The sequence below is a fragment of the Amblyraja radiata genome, chromosome 1, assembly GCF_010909765.2.
Source record: "Amblyraja radiata isolate CabotCenter1 chromosome 1, sAmbRad1.1.pri, whole genome shotgun sequence".
Taxonomy (NCBI): Eukaryota; Metazoa; Chordata; class Chondrichthyes; order Rajiformes; family Rajidae; genus Amblyraja; species Amblyraja radiata.
The window spans coordinates 150,025,604-150,041,462 of NC_045956.1; the positions used below are offsets into that span (position 1 = coordinate 150,025,604).

At 44.7% G+C, this 15,859-nt stretch overlaps 1 pseudogene; it reads right to left on the reverse strand.

Moving 5' to 3' along the window:
• Positions 1-531: 531 nt before the first annotated feature.
• LOC116984305 lies at positions 532-5,422 on the reverse strand (annotated as a pseudogene).
• Positions 5,423-15,859: the final 10,437 nt, after the last annotated feature.

The window sequence follows — 15,859 nt, forward strand, 5'->3', positions numbered from 1 at the left end:
GTCTTTCTCACACCGCAGTTAGCAGTACATTTCCTGATGAAACTGATGACGACTGAGGTTAGGTTGTTTATTATAGTTCAGTTTAGTTTAGAGATACAGCACCGAAATAAGCACTTGGGCCCACCGAGTGCGTGCCGAGCAGCAATCCCCGTACACTAACACTATCCGACACACACTAGGGACAGTTTACAATTGTATCAAGCCGATTAACCTACAAACCTGTATGTTTTCGGAGTCTGGGAGGAAACCGGAGATCCCAGAGAAAACCCACGCGGTCACAGGGAGAACGTACAAACTCCATACAGACAAGCACGTGCAGTCAGCATCAGGTTAAACTCAGGTCTCTGGCGCTGTAAGGCAGCAACTTTACCACTGCACTACCATGCTGCCCAAAGTGAAATGCTCTTGAACATGTTTCCGTCCATCAACTTAAGGCAGTCTTGAAATAGACTCGCAGCCTTCTCAGGCCACGGCTGAAAGTCATAGAGTCACACGGCATGGAAACTAGTTGTTAGTCTTTTTGCTGGTGCCTCATGCCTCAATCTGGCTGCAAGCTGGCAGGAGCAGAGCCGCCAGATCATCAGACCAGCTGAAATGACAGAGAAGGATAGAACGCTAGGCATACTTGACGGTGCTGTTGCAGTGTCTAGCATGCTAACATCTAGTGTGGGGCAGGAGGTATGCTGATGGTATTTAGGCATTTCTGAAGTTAGCTTGATTGAAGTTACCGGTGATGATGAGTATGGCATCAGGATTTGTTATCTCAAGAGTCTTGACGACCGAGTATAATTCATCCAGTGCCACCTTTGCCGTTGGTTTGAGGCTGAATGAATTAGTTCGGTAGTAAAAAGGATGGAAGTGTGATCAGATATTCTAATCAGGGGAATGGAATTGAGATAAGAGCATCTCATTAGTGCACTTTAGAGACTTTACTGAAAGAAACAGCATGGAAAAAGGCCATTTGGCCCACTGAGCGTGCTGACCTGCGATCACCACGTACTTTAACATTATCCTACACACTAGGAACAATTTACAAATTTTCCGAAGCCAATTAATATACAAACCTATACGTATTTGGAGTGTTGGAGGAACCAGAGCATCCGGAGCATCCGGAGAAAACCATCATGGTTACAGGGAGAATGTACAGACTACGCACAGACAACACCCATAGTCAAGATCGATTTCAGGTCTCTGGCACTGTAAGGGGTCGGCAGCTCCACTGCTGTGCTACTGGACTGCCTTACGCCACTGTACACTATAAAGCATTCAGCATAAACCAGACTTAGTTGGGGTAAATGACAGAGATAGTGAGGTTGGCATCTGTGGAATGATTTGGAAACAAACACTGAGATTCTTTTTGAAGTGAACTGTTTCTGAAGCATTGGCAAGTGCAAAGTAATGGTTTAGTGCAATTTGGATTATTGGCAGATGAATTTTGGAGGATCTTGAATTGATAGGGGAGTATGGAGAGGCAACATGACAGAGCCTTTTATACTGAGACTTAGAGGTAACAAAAAGCAAAAATGTGTGTTTTAACTATCATTGATCCAAGGTGGAGTAAAGACTAGCAATCCTATGCTGTACTGTTCTATGCCCTATGTTCAGCAGATGCAGCTTGACTTGCTGAGTGCTCCAAGCACTTAATGCTTTCTGATCTGCTGAAGTGGAAATGGTTGAGAGCGTTACTTTCCTTGAAGCTAATATTACCAACAATCTGTTTATGACCAAACACACTAACGTACCAGCCATGAAGACATAGAAACATAGATAAAAACATAGAAAATAGGTGCAGGAGTAAGCCCAAATGGCCCTTTGAGCCAGCACCACCATTCAATATGATCATGGCTGATCATATAAAATCTGTAGCCCGTTCCTGCTTTCTCCCCATATCCCTTTATTCTGTTAACCATAAGAGCGATATTTAAAGGGCCTGTCCCACTAATGCGACTTTTCAGTGACTTTCTTCGACCTTCAAGCTCGAGGGCACTCGCCTGAAAAACCTCAAGCTGGATCGACCGTCAGTGATGAAACCGCGAGCCGGATCGACAGTCTGCACACACACACAAAAACACATTGCAAAGGCGGGGGCCAGGGAAAACGGGGGAGTGCTGTCTGAAATTCACACCCACGATGAACAGTTACTGGGATGTCAGGACTTTCTGGGATCCTGGCATGTCAGGACTTTCATATGAAGAAAGACTGGATAGACTCGGCTTGTACTCGCTAGAATTTAGATCTTATAGAAACGTACAAAATTCTTAAGGGGTTGGACAGGCTAGATGCAGGAAGATTGTTCCCGATGTTGGGGAAGTCCAGAACAAGGGGTCACAGTTTAAGGATAAGGGGGAAATCTTTTAAGACCGAGATGAGAAAAACATTTTTCACACAGAGAGTGGTGAATCTGTGGAATTCACTGCCACAGAAGGTAGTTAAGGCCAGTTCATTGGCTATATTTAAGAGGGAGTTAGATGTGGCCCTTGTGGCTAAAGGGATCAGGGGGTATGGAGAGAAGGCAGGTACAGGATACTGAGTTGGATGATCAGCCACGATCATATTGAATGGCGATGCAGGCTTGAAGGGCCAAATGGCCTACTCCTGCACCTATTTTCTATCTTTCTATGTTTCTATGTTACGGTAAGTCCTTTAGAGAGCGTGGGGGGGGGGGGGGGGGGGGGGGGGGGGGCGGGGGGCGGAGAGAGGAGGAGAGAGGAGGAGAGAAGGGGAGAGAAGGGGAGGAGAAGGAGTGGAGACAATTTTAAGAAGTCAGATAACTGTTAATAAAGTTTAGCGGGCATTTAACATTACCAGTCGGTTTACTTACCTTTTCTTTCTCACGACCTACCTCGACTAAACCTACGAGTAAAAAAAAATTGATTTTTTCCATGGCATCCTTTTTTTACTCCCAGGCATTTTTCAGCATGTTGAAAAAAACGCATGACCTAGCTGAGGCCTCGATTACGCGGGGACTACTCTCGAGCATGAAGGAGAGTTACAAACAGTGATGGAAATGGGTTTTAGGAACTAGGGGTACTCTAAAGTCCATGAGGCTGAGGTTGGGAAGGAGGGGGGTGGGGATTTTTTTATGTGTGGTCATACCCATGTAAGAGTACAAGAATGCATAACTTGTTTATTGTGTATTTATAATATAGCTTATTATGTATTATATGTAACAGCTGCTTTCTTGCATCTCTCTCTCTCTCTCTCTCTCTCTCTCTCTTTCTCTTATGGCCCTGTCTCACGGTGCGAGTCCACCCGAGTGATCCCGAGTGAAAGAAAAAATCAAACTCGTGGTTGTCTACGAGATTCCAAGTTTATGTTCACGAGTTTAAACGAGTTCCCACGTGTATGTCTAAGTTTGCCGTTTACTTCTCATTTCTGCGATGCACCAAGTTCCTCTCCCGAGTTACTCTTGAGCCAACAACGACTACCGACGTGTGGAAAAATCATCACATGGATAAAAATGATGTCATGCAGTTTTTTTTACTATAAAAAGCCTCCCATGACCATGGACAGAACTGCCCCGATGATCAGCTTCTCCGTGTCTCTTTAGCCGCATGCTTCTCTTGTCATGTAATTAACCGCTTTTATCAAATCCTTGCCTCTCATTGCTACAATGCAATAAATGGCATTTAAATACTTGGCTGCCAAAAATAGCGCAAAACGTAAAGGTGTTTAAGAAACGGACGGCAGGGAGAACTTCAAAGCTTTTGTAAATCAATTTCAGGTAAATTCAGGTATAAGTTGAACTCAACATTTAAATCCCCTGAAAGTTAGGTTTCTTAACACATGATAGATGTTCTGCCAGAACGATGTTGCTGAATAAAATCGTCTCCCGTTTTCCTCCATTTCTTGCATGACCTCGGCTTGCCAGCTTTATTTCACACTCCGTGAGCCGTGTAATGTATATAAGTGTAAAATAATAAACTGACCAAGAAGGTCCAGTGTTCTCCCCTGTTAGTTTAGTTTAGAGATACTGAGCGGAAACAGGCCTTTCGGACCACCGGGTCAGCGCCAACCAGCCATCCCCGCACACTAACACCATCCTACACCCACTATGGACATTTTTACATTCACCAAGCCAATTAACCTACAAACCTGTATGTCTTTGGAGTGTGGGGGGATCTCGGAGAAAACCCACGCAGGTCACGGGGATAACTTACTAAGTACAGACAGCACCCGTAGTCGGGATCGAACCCGGGTCTCGGACACTGCATTTGCTGTCAGGCAGCTGCACCACCGTGAATGAAGGCCTGTTTTAAGTATCAAATAGAGGAGCAAGAGGGTGATCAAGGCGGAGAAAGTGTAGAAGCTAATGCCCAGGTAGTCCAACTCGCAGGAGTGCAGGTCCACCATGACGATGCCGTGGCCACGGTGGGCTTTGGAGGAGGTGCAGGTGACATCGGTGACCAAGCAAGGGGTGTAGACCGTGGTCTGATTGATCCACCACACGAACCACCTGGCATCGCAGGTGCAGAGAAAGTGGTTGCCGCTTAGCCGCAGCTCCCGAAGGTGTTTGATGGCGCTGTCCGGTAAACTGGAGACCTGGATGGTCTTCAGGTTGGTGTAGCTGAGATCCAGGTACTGCAGGGAGGTCACGTCCCGCAGGAAGTCCTTGGTCAGCTTGGAGATCTGGTTGCGGGTGAGGTTGAAGACGCAGGGTCTGGGTGCAGTTGGACAGCATGCGAGGCACCGTGGTCAACAGGTTGCTACCGAGGTCCAGCAGCTCCAAGTTCAAGTTCAAGTGAGTTTATTGTCATGTGTCCCTGTATAGGACAATGAAATTCTTGCTTTGCTTAAGCACACAGAAAATAGTAGGCATTTACTACAAAACAGATAAATGTGTCCATATACCATGATATAAATATATACACACATGAATAAATAAACTGGTAAAGTGCAAATAACAGAAAGTGGTTATTAATAATCAGAGTTTTGTCCGAGCCAGGTTTAATAGCCTGATGGCTGTGGGGAAGTAGCTATTCCTGAACCTGGTTGTTGCAGTCTTCAGGCTCCTGTACCTTCTACCTGAAGGTAGCAGGGAGATGAGTGTGTGGCCAGGATGGTGTGGGTCTTTGATGATACTGCCAGCCTTTTTGAGGCAGCGACTGCGATAAATCCCCTCGATGGAAGGAAGGTCAGAGCCGATGATGGACTGGGCAGTGTTTACTACTTTTTGTAGTCTTTTCCTCTCCAGGGCGCTCAAATTGCCGAACCAAGCCACGATGCAACTGGTCAGTATGCTCTCGACTGTGCACCTGTAGAAGTTAGAGAGAGTCTTCCTTGACAATCCGACTCTCCGACCAACCAGCCTAGCAGGTAAAGCCTGCCCCAGTTGAAGCTCCGCAGCTGGTTACCGCTCAGCACAAGCTCCTTGAGTAGCGGGGACAGGTGGTCAAACACGTTGTGCAGCATGAACGCGGGTTTCTTCCCCTAATAACCCGCTGCTATCTGTGTTCGAGAGCGAAAACTTGCAAAGGGCAGGCAGGGTTCCTTGCCAGCGAAGATGGACACAGAATGCTGGAGTAACTCAGCGGGACAGGCAGCATCTCTGGAGAGAAGGAATGGGTGATGTTTTGGGTCGTGACCCATTACTTCTCTCCAGAGATACGGCAACAGCACAGCACAAAACCAGTCTGAAGAAGGGACTCGACCCGAAACATCGCCAATTCCTTTTCTCCGGAGATGCTGTCTGCCCCGCTGACTTACTCCAGCATTTTGTGTCTATATCCCATGGCTTATACTGTAATGTCACCTCACATTGTAAAATCATTATCTGAAGAAATGTTTCCTCGCTGGCTCAAACATAATCTATGTAGAACTCACGTTTCTCTCTGCTTCATATACATGGGAATTCCCGCAGTATTGTCACTTTTCACGCGTCCCACCCGGTGTTAACCCTTCCCATCAATGCTTGAGCCCCCATCTTCGCTCTGTACCTTCAGCTTCTCTCCCATCTAAAGTATCCAAGTTAATTTCAGACCCCTATCCATCCATCCATTCATTCATTTCCCATTAAGATCTGACTAATCTTCAACATTTCACTTCTGGCACTCAGGCCAAACCCACCATAGACTCAAGAGTCACTACGGTAAACTCACGGGCCATTACGTTCTTACAACGAGTTTAAATGTTTCAAATTTTAACTTCAAGAGTAAATTTAACTCGTGGAAAGCTTTAAACATGTTTAAAAATGTTCAAGAGTTAACAAGTTTCCCGGGTACCTGCCATTAGCGCCACGAGTCGCTAAGTTGCGTCCACGAGTTCCGACGTTCCTGCTACGTTAATTGTACGTGATTACCATGAGTTTAATTTGTTTTAAACTCGGGTCAATCGTGGGTCGACTCACACCATGAGACAGGGGTTTATTTCTCGCTGTTTACATTACAAAATGTTCCATAGTGGTATATAGTCTCCATTTTTTTCTGTCACCTCCTCTTTCTTTCTGCATGGCGTTGCTTCAGCACCTTTCTGCCACTAAGAAGCCATGTCCTCACATATTCTTCGGGATTGAATTGTGACAGAGGAGGACCCACCAACTTAATAAATAGAAGAGTTGAGGGAATGATCAGTTTGAAGTCTTGCACGTTATGGTGGCATGCAGAAATTCATGCCACTGAAGCTTCTTTCACATTCTGCTCTTGATACCAGAATTCTATTTACAGCCGTTAGCAGCTGCTGAAAATCTGCAGAAACTATCTTCCCTTTAGATTCATAGAAACATAGAAAATAGGTGCAGGAGGAGGCCATTCGGCCCTTCGAGCCAGCACCGCCATTCATTGTGATCATGGCTGATCGTCCCCTATCAATAACCCGTGCCTGCCTTCTCCCCATATCCCTTGACTCCACTAGCCACCTAGAGCTCTATCTAACTCTCTCTTAAATCCATCCAGTGATTTGCCCTCCACTGCCCTCTGTGGCAGGGAATTCCATAAATTCACAACTCTCTGGGTGAAAAAGTTTTTTCTCACCGCAATCTTAAATGACCTCCCCTTTATTCTAAGACTGTAGCCCCTGGTTCTGGACTAGCCCAATATTGGGAACATTTTTCCTGCATTTAGCTTGTCTAGTCCTTTTATAATTTTATATGTTTCTATAAGATCCCCCTCATCCTTCTAAACTCCTTGAATTCTAGAACTCCTTGAACTCTAGAACCCCTAAATTCCTTGAATTCTCTGAAGGCTGACACAAAGCTGACCATTTAAGCCAAATTATTCTGCCATTTCTTCTACACCATTATCCCCAAAGGTAAAAAGTGAATCTTCTGGAATATTGTTAATATCTAAATATTTCGACTCGTTAATTCACTTTTTACATTTATCATTGGAAACTGTTGTAGATTCAAACAGCCTGGATTTCATATTACTGACCAAACTCCTCAAAAACTGTTGTTTATGTATAGTAGGTGCTTTACCAGCTCTCATATTTATTCCATTAAATATCATCTGGCTTGTTGCTTTCTCCACTTGAGTATAAAATGTTCCTGGCTTCTCTATTTGACATTCAAGAACCTTGATGGTTTGTTTAATTTCCTCATGTGCTTTACTAAGTGTACAAATTCGGTTCTGCAGTTCATGTGACAGTTCAGACAACTCTAGAAAACTGTCCATCAACAAGCCCAAATTATTTACGAAAGCTGATGATTCTAATACTTTTCTCAGCCCCTCGTACTTTGCTCTCCCTGCACTAGATCTTGAAGCATCACAGCTTGCTTTTCCAAAATGCTCCCAAATAGCTTTATAAGACTGCCTCATTGCCTTTACAGTTCGGTAAGACGAAGCAACCCATCTCACAATGAAAACACAACCAATTTTCAACAGTTGATAGTGAAGAGCCTCAGCACATGTAGTTAACTCATCCTGATTCTTAGGAGACCTAAGATATAAGGAATACAATTTATCACAAAATATCTGAAAATGATTCAAACCTGCAACTTCACTTATAGCATCACCTACACTGAGTTCAAGCCTGTGACTGGCACAGTGCCGAACAGTTGCATTAGGGAAATCATCAAGAAATAGTTTTGCAACCCCTGCATTTCATCCCAACATCACTAATGCACCATCAGTTACAAGTGATATCACATTTTATTTTAGGTACTGTATTGAAAAACCACCTCTTTGTAAGCAACTTAGAAGCCCATCATATATAGATTTTGCATTTGCACCAAGTTTTATATGTTCTAAGTCAAAATAGAATGATATAGGTTGGGAAGTTTCACCAACTGCTGCCCTCAAGCAGACTACTAGAACAGTTTTCCCATTAATCGTAGTAGATTCATCAATCATAATAGACATTAAATCACTCAGGGTGTTTTATGATATGTTCTACAGTCTGAAGTGTACAGCAAAACTTGCACTTCCAGAGTGGTGTATCGTGTTGTTTCTTCAGCCGACCACGGATTTATGTTAAGAGCAAAACATAAAGTGCTGGAGAATTCAGCAGGTTAGGCCAGATCTATGGAGGGTCCGAAGAAAGGTCTCGACCCACAATATCACCTATTCCTTCTCTCCAGAGATGCTGCCTGACCCGCTGAGTTACTCCAGCATTTTATGTCTATCTATGGAGGGAATGGCTAGGCTACGTTTAGGGTCAGGACCCTTCTTCAGGCATTTTATAAGGGGTTGGGAAAGATCGAAAATTTCACTTGTATTTAAATATGTTGTTACGCATATAACTAGTAATGTGGGAAAAATTTCCATGGACCATACCCACAAGTAGAAATGTAGAAAGTTACAGTGCGTAAAAAACATAAATATTACGAGTTTTGTAGTCTCCTTGTACCAATCAAATGCCGAATTCAAAATTCTATATTTTGAAAATAGGCAAAGCAAAAAGTAGCATGTTCTCTAGAAAGGCTTACCCTAAAATAATTGATCAGAAGGGTGTGATTTTCAGTCAGGACGTCTGTATCATTCAGTCAGTGAGCTCGCAGTTCAGAGCACTTCTGATAAATTGAATGGATTAAAGGCCGATAAATTCCCAGGGCCAGATAGGCTGCATCCTAGAGTACTTAAGGAAGTAGCCCCAGAAATAGTGGATGCATTAGTGATAATTTTTCAAAACTCTTTAGGTTCTGGAGTAGTTCCTGAGGATTGGAGGGTAGCTAATGTAACACCACTTTTTAAAAAGGGAGGGAGAGAGAAAACGGGGAATTACAGACCAGTTAGTCTAACGTCGGTAGTGGGGAAACTGCTAGAATCAGTTATTAAAGATGGGATAGCAGCACATTTGGAAAGTGGTGAAATCATTGGACAAAGGCAGCATGGATTTATGAAGGGTAAATCATGTCTGACGAATCTTATAGAATTCTTCGAGGATGTAACTAGTAGAGTGGATAAGGGAGAACCAGTGGATGTGTTATATCTGGACTTTCAGAAGGCTTTCGACAAGGTCCTACATAAGAGATTAGTATACAAACTTAAAGCACGGTATTGGGGGTTCAGTATTGATGTGGATAAAGAACTGGCTGGCAGACAGGAAGCAAAGAGTAGGAGTAAACGGGTCCTTTTCACAATGGCAGGCAGTGACTAGTGGGGTACCACAAGGCTCAGTTTTGGGACCCCAGCTATTTACGATATATATTAATGATTTGGACGAGAGAATTGAATGCAACATCTCCAAGTTTGCGGATGACATGAAGCTGGGGGGCAGTGTTAGCTGTGAGGAGGATGCCAGGAGGCTGCAAGGTGACTTGGATAGGCTGGGTGAGTGGGCAAATGCATGGCAGATGCAGTATAATGTGGATAAATGTGAGGTTATTCACTTTGGTGGCAAAAACAGGAAAGTAGATTATTATCTGAATGGTGGCCGATTAGGAAAGGGGGAGATGCAACGAGACCTGGGTGTCATGGTACACCAGTCATTAAAAGTAGGCATGCAGGTGCAGCAGGCAGTGAAGAAGGCGAATGGTATGTTAGCATTCATAGCAAAAGGATTTGAGTATAGGAGCAGGGAGGTTCTACTGCAGTTGTACAGGGTCTTGGTGAGACCACACCTGGAGTATTGCGTACAGTTTTGGTCTCCTAATCTGAGGAAATACATTCTTGCCATAGAGGGAGTACAGAAAAGGTTCACCAGACTGATTCCTGGGATGTCAGGACTTTAATATGAAGAAAGACTGGATAGACTCGGTTTGTACTCGCTAGAATTTAGAAGATTGAGGGGGGATCTTATAGAAACGTACAAAATTCTTAAGGGGTTGGACAGGCTAGATGCAGGAAGATTGTTCCCGATGTTGGGGAAGTCCAGAACAAGGGGTCACAGTTTAAGGATAAAGGGGAAATCTTTTAGGACCGAGATGAGGAAAACTTTTTTCACACAGAGAGTGGTGAATCTGTGGAATTCTCTCCCGCAGAAGGTAGTTGAGGCCAGTTCATTGGCTATATTTAAGAGGGAGTTAGATGTGGCCCTTGTGGCTAAAGGGATCAGGGGGTATGGAGAGAAGGCAGGTACAGGATACTGAGTTGGAAGATCAGCCATGATCATATTGAATGGCGGCGCAGGCTCGAAGGGCCGAATGGCCTACTCCTGCACCTATTTTCTATGTTTCTATGTTTCTCTGTTACCCCTCTGCATAAAAACAGAGAGAGCAGCAGAGAGGGAGAGAGGGGCAGAGCGGCACAGAGGCACAGAGGAAGAGGGGACACAGAGGATGAGGGGGGCACAGAGGGAGAGAGGCACAGAGGGAGAGAGGCACAGAGGGAGTGAGGCACAGAGGGAGTGAGGCACAGGGGCACAGAGGCACAGAGGCACAGCGGCACAGAGGCAGGGAGGCGGCATGTACAGCAGCACTGAGGCACAGCAGCACGGAGGCAGAGAGGCAGAGCGACACAAAGGCACAGCGGCAAATAAAATAATGTGGAATAATAAAATAATGTGACTTTACCTGAGCCCGTGCTCTGATAGTGAGTTTAAGAAATTCCCCCCTGAATTGTATTCAAAGGAACGCGGTGGCATTAATACATGGTCTGAGTCATATATTTACCGAGGAATGTGGATCGATGTATTGATGACACATTGTGTAACTACTACCTGTTAACTACTGACTGTTAACAAGTGCTAACAGTGGCAGTTAACAAATCTTTTTTGTCCAAGTTGAATAAAGTGATAAACGGCTCAAATCTTTCTGCAGTACTCATTAAACCCGAACTGGAAATTGAAAACTAGGGGATAGCCGTCCCCCTGCGTACCCCCCCCCCCCCCCTCCCCCATTTCCATCACTGGTTACAAAGATCTCCAAGGACCTCGTGTCAACCATGCTGCGAGTATGAATCGAGGGCAAACTCTTCTAAACTCGTGAATTAGGTCGCTGCAGTGGAACTCTCTCTTGAAAACATCCAGTGAATTGGCCTCCGCTGCCTTCTGTGGCAGAGAATTCCACAGATTTTCCATTCTCTGGGTGAAAACGTTTTTCCTCATCTCAGTCCTACCCCTTATTCTTACACTGTGACCCCTGGTTCTGGACTCCCCCAACATCGGGAACATTTTTATCCTGCATCTAGCCTGTCCTATCCCCTAAGAATTTTATATGTTTCTATAAGATCCCCTCTCCTCCTTCTAAATTCCAGTGAATATAAGCCCAGTTGATCCTATGTCAGTCCCGCCTGTATGAAGTCTCATGAATAACAACAAAGCGTTTAACTTCATATTAAGTTCTTTATTGAACATATAAGTGTACGACCTAACAGAAGCTGCTGTGCAGTCTCCATTCGATATCCAACTGTCGGTCGCGCCCTTGAGCACCGAGCTCATCAGCTATCTGCAATTGAATGGAAGATATTATGAAAAGCTGGCCTGGACCAGACCATAGTGACTGGTCTACATCCTCCTTCTCTAGCACCTGCCTCATAACTAAAACAAGCAATGCATATATGTGAGGAAGCAAAGCGCTATGAATATATATAAAAATGTAACTAACAACTACAGCAAAGCAAGTGAAGTAGCGTTGGCCAAAGTAAAAACATTTAGACATAGTCTTTGTATCTAGGATTCGGCTTGCAAATCCATCCTGCACGTGTCTGGTATAAACCCCTCTGTGGCACTCTTAACAGATGCTGCCACTACCGGCACAGGGTTCTTAGCAGGTGAATTCTCTGCAGGTATAGGTTTCACAGGCGATTTTTCAATGGGTGTCTTCACAGGTGATTTCTTCGCCGGCACCAACCCCACATCTGGTTCTTCCACTGGTGCTGACACGGGGTCCTGATCCTAAAAGCGGTTACAGTTTGCTGTCTCATTTCCATCGTTTGGAAGAGCATTTCCGTCTTCTGTCCACATCATTTCATTTGGGTAATCCGCAGGATCGTATGGGATCTGCTGCGATGCCACCGGCTCATTTACTGGTAGAATGTGCCTCCGATTCCTTCTGTGGAAACTTCCTTCTGACTGGAGCAGAGGGGAGCGGAGCTCCTGTCATGCCTCTTTGACCGTTCCCATAGCCTTTCTGGGTTTGTAGCCTGACAGTTTGTCCTTCCATCAAAGGTTCAAGTGGTGAAGAGTGATACGTATTTATCTCGATAACAGTTGTTGCGCTGGAAAGCCAATTGTTGTGTCACGTGGAACATTTCGGATATTCAGGAGATCTAAGAACAAGACCGACCCGGCTCGGTAGGACTTTTCCAAGCCCTGTTTAGCGCTGCGGACTGCTCACTCATCCAGTACATTCGACTGTGGATAAACCGGACTGCTGGTGATATGCTTAAAGTCCCACTATGCAGCAAAATCTTTAAAGTGTTGGCTTGTGAACTGCCCGGCATTATCGGCCAGGAGGGTGTGTGGTGCCCGATGGATGGAGAAGTGCCTCTGCACCTTCAGAGTTCGTTTGTGAAAATATGTCCCACATAGCTCACCTGATTGACACTGAACTTGCATTTGTGAGGATTGAGTTTTAACTTCACTTCCCTGGCACGATTAAGCACTTTTCTGAAGTTGTCCTCATGTTCTTTCACGTTTCTGCCCGCACAATGATAATGTCAACAATGATCACTCTGGGTTGACCTTCATAGATCTGTTCCATATTACTTTGGAACACCTCACTGGCCGAGTTGATTCCGAATGGCATCCGTAGGAACCTATAACGGCCAAACGAGGTGCTGAAGGTGGTGAGAATTGATGATTTGCGGTCGAGAGGAATCTGCCAGAAAGAGTTTTTGGCGTCTAGCACGGAAAATATCATTGCTTTTCCCATGCGGGCAGCCACTTACTCCACTGTACGCATGGGGTGATGCGGCCTTTTCAGGGCAACATTCAGGTCCTTGGGGTTGATACATATACAGATCTCTTGTTTGTTCTTTTTTGTGGTAGCGACCATTGAGGACACCTAGTCAGTGGGTACATCACAGGTGTGATAACCCCCAATACTTGCATTCTATCTAATTCAGCTTTGACTCGGTCGCGCATGGCTATGGGAATGCGATGTGCAGAAAGAACGGGTCTCACGTCTGGGTCCAGGGTCATTGAATATGTTACTGGAAGCTTTCCGAGCTTGTCGGTGAAGAGATCATTGTAATCCGTGAGGATTTGTTGTGATGAATCATCTTTAGTTGGTGAACGACCTTGCTGAAAAAAACCAGCCCCATATCTTTGCATGCTTGAATCCCTAATACTGCACCAGTTATGACGATATAAAATGGTAATCTGTAACTCCACTTGAGACATAACGTTGCACTTGGCTCTGGTGTCCATTTTCATTTTGACTGCAGTATCATTCACCAGCACCGTGACCATGGCCTCGTTGTTCTTGACTCTTTGTCATTCGATCAAGTCCATTTGCAGGGTGATACCGTCCATGTTAGGCAATTCTTTCGCGCTGTTATCAGATGGCTTGGACGGTGGTTCGGACCGTAACTGGTGTGTAATTATGCTCCTAGAGCTAACACCCCTTAGTCTAGTTCAGTAAAACACTGAGTCAAGCATTGGACCACTAAACTTTATTTATTGAATTGAATTGAATGCCTTTATTGTCGTTCAGACCTTACGGTCTGAACGAAATTTCGTGCCTGCAGTCATACATACAATCATACAATAATAACAACAATAAACACAAATTAACACCACCACAGTGAGTCCTCCAAGCACCTCCTCATTGTGGTGGAGGCAAAAATGAAACAATAACAAACTCCCTATACAATACCTAACCACCGCAGGATCGATCCTTGTCTCTGCTTGTCCAAGCCCTTCAACTTCGTGCAAGCAGATACCTCCGAAAGGTTACACAGTCCCAAGCGCCCTTCCAGAAGATCGACAACGATCCTAGTGGGGATCATTTTTTATAGGTCATCAGACCCTGCAGGGCAGAAGTACAATGGAGTGGCAGCCTCTACAAACCAATCACAGATATCGATTACATTAAAGTGTTATTGACAGTTCCCCAACCCAATCAACCCAAAGCGCCCCATTACAATGTTTCTACAGAAGCTTCTGGAAAGAAGTCAGTTGACCCAAGTAATGCAACATTCTCCCAGGGAATATAAACAATTCAAACAAGGCTTCGCACTTCAGCCAATCATCAAACAGCAACACAAGCACCTTGCAACATTATTTACAATACCGTTTCACACCCCCAATTATAACCAAACCCACTATGTATTTGCAGACCTTCACACATATTGACAAAGTTAGGACAGCTGGACCTCTCCTTACCATCAACTTCCATCTGGGATCCAGAGTCCTTGGAGCCATGACTCTATCTTGCAACTTTCACAGGCCCTGCAAATGCAAAGATCCTCCATTTTATAATAACTCTATTTTGGCCAATATTAACAGGTGTACAGGTTGTTTAGTCATCTCTATGTTGTGAGCACGTCACATGGATCTGCAACATCTCCAAAAGTGGTTACGTCTCTTGCAGCCATGGCAGATTTGACCGAAAGCAGGGCATTTCTCCCTCTTTGTAACATGATTGCCTCCACAGTTGGTACAGTCGGTGATAAATCGTGTCCCAGGCTTATCAGACTGGACTCGTATCGCTACCCTTGGCTTACATTCTCTCCTGAATCAGCCTGTGTAACATTAATGCAAATTGTCGATCGCGGCACAGTATTTAGTGTTTTAGTGTGAGCATCAGTTATTTTGTGAATTTTATAAGCTTGTCACAAAGATTTCCAAATCTGCAGTTCCTTGTTGCTATCTTTAAAGCATTGATATTTTCTCACAGATAGTGGTGAGTCTGTGGAATTATCTGCCTCAGATGGCGGTGGAGGCAGGTTCTCTGGATGCATTCAAGAGAGAGCTAGATAGGGCTCTTAAAAATAGCGGAGTCAGGGGACATGGGGAGAAGGCAGGAATGGGGTACTGATTGGGGATGATCAGCCATGATCACATTGAATGGTGGTGCTGGCTCGTAGGGCCAAATGGCCTACTCCTGCACCTATTGTCTATTGTCTATTATCTAATGATATAAGATTCAATCGGCTCACCAGCCTTCTGATTCCGTGTGTTAAACTTGTATTGTTCCATAGTGAGATTAGTTTGAGGGCTGCATAGCTGCTGAAATTTATTCTTTGGACAATCAGGATACTCTTTCAATACAGCGGGGGTGATAATCTCTTCTCCATCCCCGTCGGCAGGCTGTCTCACCTCCCCCGCGTAGACAAAGGACTTTGCACATTGGATAGCCTCCTGTCCTACAAGATTGAGGAGAATGGACGCTTGAACATGGAGAGGCTTGTCGTGGTGTGCAGCATCAATGAAGACATTATATTTTTCCTCGAAGATACGCCATCGCTCTCCTATATTGCCTTCGAAAACATGTGGGTCCGGTCTCCTAAAAGCATCGGCCATGTTCGTTCAGCAAACAGACTTTTCTAACCTCTCCTGTGAAGAAAAGAGAGAGAGGGACTCACAAAGCTCAAGCTGATGA